Below are 6,000 nucleotides of genomic sequence, written 5' to 3'. Positions count from 1 at the left end.
CACCCTCACCTGTCACCCCCTCACCTGTCACCCCTCACCTGTCACAACCCTCACCTGTCACCCTCACCTGTCACCTCCCTGTCCCCTCACCCTGTCACACCCTCACCTGTCACACCCTCACCTGTCTACCCTCACCTGTCACACCCTCACCTGTCACCCTCACCTGTCACACCCTCACCTGTCACCCTCACCTGTCACACCCTCACCTGTCACCCTCACCTGTCACACCCCTCACCTGTCACACCCTCACCTGTCACACCCTCACCTGTCACCCTCACCTGTCACCCTCACCTGTCACCCTCACCTGTCACCCTCACCTGTCACCCTCACCTGTCACCCTCACCTGTCACACCCTCACCTGTCACCCTCACTGTCACCCTCACTTGTCACACCCTCACCTGTCACCCTCACCTGTCACCCGCACCTGTCACACCCTCACCTGTCACACCCTCACCTGTCACACCCTCACCTGTCACCCTCACCTGTCACCCTCACCTGTCACACCCTCACCTGTCACACCCTCACCTGTCACCCTCACCTGTCACACCCTCACCTGTCACCCTCACCTGTCACACCCTCACCTGTCACCCTCACCTGTCACACCCTCACCTGTCACCCTCACCTGTCACCCTCACCTGTCACCCTCACCTGTCACACACCCTCACCTGTCACCCCTCACCTGTCACACCCTCACCTGTCACACCCTCACCTGTCACCCTCACCTGTCACACCCTCACCTGTCACCCTCACCTGTCACCCCACCTCACCCTCACCTGTCACACCTCACCTGTCACCCTCACCTGTCACACCCTCACCTGTCACCCTCACCTGTCACCCTCACCTGTCACCCTCACCTGTCACCCTCACCTGTCACCCACACCTGTCACACCCTCACCTGTCACCCTCACCTGTCACCCTCACCTGTCACACCCTCACCTGTCACACCCTCACCTGTCACACCCTCCACCTGTCACACCCTCACCTGTCACCCTCACCTGTCACCCCTCACCTGTCACACCCTCACCTGTCACCCTCACCTGTCACCCCCTCACCTGTCACACCCTCACCTGTCACCCTCACCTGTCACACCCTCACCTGTCACACCCTCACCTGTCACCCTCACCTGTCACACCCTCACCTGTCACACCCTCACCTGTCACCCTCACCTGTCACCCTCACCTGTCACCCTCACCTGTCACACCCTCACCTGTCACACCCTCACCTGTCACCCTCACCTGTCACACCCTCACCTGTCACCCTCACCTGTCACAACCCTCACCTGTCACACCCTCACCTGTCACCCCCTCCCCTCACCTGTCACCCTCACCTGTCACACCCTCACCTGTCACACCCTCACCTGTCACCCTCACCTGTCACCCTCACCTGTCACACCCTCACCTGTCACCCTCACCTGTCACCCCCTCACCTGTCACACCCTCACCTGTCACCCTCACCTGTCACCCTCACCTGTCACACCCCTCACCTGTCACACCCACACCTGTCACCCTCACCTGTCACACCCTCACCTGTCACACCCTCACCTGTCACCCGCACCTGTCACCCTCACCTGTCACCCTCACCTGTCACCCTCACCTGTCACACCCTCACCTGTCACACCCTCACCTGTCACCCGCACCTGTCACCCTCACCTGTCACCCTCACCTGTCACACCCTCACCTGTCACACCCACACCTGTCACCCTCACCTGTCACACCCTCACCTGTCACACACCCTCACCTGTCACCCCCTCACCTGTCACCCTCACCTGTCACACCCTCACCTGTCACACCCACACCTGTCACCCTCACCTGTCACACCCTCACCTGTCACACCCTCACCTGTCACCCGCACCTGTCACCCTCACCTGTCACCCTCACCTGTCACCCTCACCTGTCACACCCTCACCTGTCACCCTCACCTGTCACCCTCACCTGTCACACTCACCTGTCACCCTCACCTGTCACACCCTCACCTGTCACCTCACCTGTCACCCTCACCTGTCACACCCTCACCTGTCACCCTCACCTGTCACCCTCACCTGTCACCCTCACCTGTCACCCTCACCTGTCACACCCTCACCTGTCACACCCTCACCTGTCACACCCTCACCTGTCACCCTCACCTGTCACCCTCACCTGTCACACCCTCACCTGTCACCCTCACCTGTCACCCTCACCTGTCACCCTCACCTGTCACCCTCACCTGTCACACCCTCACCTGTCACCCTCACCTGTCACCCCCTCACCTGTCACACCCTCACCTGTCACCCTCACCTGTCACACCCACACCTGTCACCCTCACCTGTCACCCTCACCCTGTCACACCCTCACCTGTCACCCTCACCTGTCACACCCTCACCTGTCACACCCTCACCTGTCACCCTCACCTGTCACACCCTCACCTGTCACCCTCACCTGTCACCCTCACCTGTCACCCTCACCTGTCACCCCCCTCACCTGTCACACCCTCACCTGTCACCCTCACCTGTCACCCTCACCTGTCACCCTCACCTGTCACACCCCTCACCTGTCACCCTCACCTGTCACCCTCACCTGTCACCCTCACCTGTCACCCCCTCACCTGTCACCCTCACCTGTCACACCCTCACCTGTCACCCTCACCTGTCACACCCTCACCTGTCACACCCTCACCTGTCACACCCTCACCTGTTACCCTCACCTGTCACACCCTCACCTGTCACCCTCACCTGTCACACCCTCACCTGTCACCCTCACCTGTCACACCCTCACCTGTCACCCTCACCTGTCACACCCTCACCTGTCACACCCTCACCTGTCACACCCTCACCTGTCACCCTCACCTGTCACCCTCACCTGTCACCCTCACCTGTCACCCTCACCTGTCACCCTCACCTGTCACCCTCACCTGTCACACCCTCACCTGTCACCCTCACCTGTCACCCTCACTTGTCACACCCTCACCTGTCACCCTCACCTGTCACCCGCACCTGTCACCCTCACCTGTCACACCCTCACCTGTCACACCCTCACCTGTCACCCTCACCTGTCACCCTCACCTGTCACACCCTCACCTGTCACACCCTCACCTGTCACCCTCACCTGTCACACCCTCACCTGTCACCCTCACCTGTCACACCCTCACCTGTCACCCTCACCTGTCACACCCTCACCTGTCACCCTCACCTGTCACCCTCACCTGTCACCCTCACCTGTCACACCCTCACCTGTCACCCTCACCTGTCACACCCTCACCTGTCACACCCTCACCTGTCACCCTCACCTGTCACACCCTCACCTGTCACCCTCACCTGTCACACCCTCACCTGTCACACCCTCACCTGTCACCCTCACCTGTCACACCCTCACCTGTCACCCTCACCTGTCACCCTCACCTGTCACACCCTCACCTGTCACCCTCACCTGTCACCCTCACCTGTCACACCCTCACCTGTCACCCTCACCTGTCACACCCTCACCTGTCACCCTCACCTGTCACCCTCACCTGTCACCCTCACCTGTCACACCCTCACCTGTCACCCTCACCTGTCACACCCTCACCTGTCACACCCTCACCTGTCACCCTCACCTGTCACACCCTCACCTGTCACCCTCACCTGTCACCCTCACCTGTCACACCCTCACCTGTCACACCCTCACCTGTCACCCTCACCTGTCACCCTCACCTGTCACACCCTCACCTGTCACACCCTCACCTGTCACACCCTCACCTGTCACCCTCAGCTGTCACCCTCACCTGTCACCCTCACCTGTCACACCCTCACCTGTCACCCTCACCTGTCACACCCTCACCTGTCACACCCTCACCTGTCACCCTCACCTGTCACACCCTCACCTGTCACCCTCACCTGTCACACCCTCACCTGTCACCCTCACCTGTCACCCTCACCTGTCACACCCTCACCTGTCACACCCTCACCTGTCACACCCTCACCTGTCACCCTCACCTGTCACACCCTCACCTGTCACCCTCACCTGTCACACCCTCACCTGTCACACCCTCACCTGTTACACCCTCACCTGTCACCCTCACCTGTCACACCCTCACCTGTCACCCTCACCTGTCACACCCTCACCTGTCACACCCTCACCTGCCACACCCTCACCTGTCACACCCTCACCTGTCACCCACACCTGTCACCCTCACCTGTCACCCTCACCTGTCACACCCTCACCTGTCACCCTCACCTGTCACCCTCACCTGTCTCACCCTCACCTGTCACACCCTCACCTGTCACCCTCACCTGTCACCCTCACCTGTCACCCTCACCTGTCACACCCTCACCTGTCACACCCTCACCTGTCACCCTCACCTGTCACACCCTCACCTGTCACCCTCACCTGTCACCCTCACCTGTCACACCCTCACCTGTCACACCCTCACCTGTCACACCCTCACCTGTCACCCCCTCACCTGTCACACCCTCACCTGTCACACCCTCACCTGTCTCACCCTCACCTGTCACACCCTCACCTGTCACCCTCACCTGTCACCCTCACCTGTCACACCCTCACCTGTCACCCTCACCTGTCACCCTCACCTGTCACACCCACACCTGTCACCCTCACCTGTCACACCCTCACCTGTCACCCTCACCTGTCACACCCTCACCTGTCACACCCTCACCTGTCTCACCCTCACCTGTCACCCTCACCTGTCACCCTCACCTGTCACACCCTCACCTGTCACACCCTCACCTGTCACACCCTCACCTGTCACCCTCACCTGTCACCCTCACCTGTCACACCCTCACCTGTCACACCCTCACCTGTCACCCCCTCACCTGTCACCCTCACCTGTCACCCTCACCTGTCACACCCTCACCTGTCACCCTCACCTGTCACACCCTCACCTGTCACACCCTCACCTGTCTCACCCTCACCTGTCACCCTCACCTGTCACCCTCACCTGTCACACCCTCACCTGTCTCACCCTCACCTGTCACCCTCACCTGTCACCCTCACCTGTCACACCCTCACCTGTCACCCTCACCTGTCACACCCTCACCTGTCACCCTCACCTGTCACCCTCACCTGTCACACCCTCACCTGTCACCCTCACCTGTCACCCTCACCTGTCACACCCTCACCTGTCACCCTCACCTGTCACCCTCACCTGTCACCCTCTCCTGTCACCCTCACCTGTCACACCCTCACCTGTCACCCTCACCTGTCACACCCTCACCTGTCACCCTCACCTGTCACACCCTCACCTGTCACCCTCACCTGTCACACCCTCACCTGTCACACCCACACCTGTCACCCTCACCTGTCACACCCTCACCTGTCACCCTCACCTGTCACACCCTCACCTGTCACACCCTCACCTGTCACACCCTCACCTGTCACCCTCACCTGTCACACCCTCACCTGTCACCCTCACCTGTCACACCCTCACCTGTCACCCTCACGTGTCACACCCTCACCTGTCACCCTCACCTGTCACAGCCTCACCTGTCACCCTCACCTGTCACACCCTCACCTGTCACACCCTCACCTGTCACCCTCACCTGTCACACCCTCACCTGTCACCCTCACCTGTCACCCTCACCTGTCACACCCTCACCTGTCACACCCTCACCTGTCACCCTCACCTGTCACCCTCACCTGTCACCCTCACCTGTCACACCCTCACCTGTCACCCTCACCTGTCACACCCTCACCTGTCACACCCTCACCTGTCACCCTCACCTGTCACACCCTCACCTGTCACCCTCACCTGTCACACCCTCACCTGTCACCCTCACCTGTCACCCTCACCTGTCACACCCTCACCTGTCACACCCTCACCTGTCACCCTCACCTGTCACCCTCACCTGTCACACCCTCACCTGTCACCCTCACCTGTCACACCCTCACCTGTCACACCCTCACCTGTCACCCTCACCTGTCACCCTCACCTGTCACCCTCACCTGTCACACCCACACCTGTCACCCTCACCTGTCACCCTCACCTGTCACACCCACACCTGTCACCCTCACCTGTCACCCTCACCTGTCA

This window comes from Poecile atricapillus, chromosome 37, assembly GCF_030490865.1.
Source record: "Poecile atricapillus isolate bPoeAtr1 chromosome 37, bPoeAtr1.hap1, whole genome shotgun sequence".
Classification (NCBI taxonomy): Eukaryota; Metazoa; Chordata; class Aves; order Passeriformes; family Paridae; genus Poecile; species Poecile atricapillus.
The sequence above is the reverse complement of the archived record's forward strand: the minus strand, read 5'-3'. Positions refer to the sequence as shown.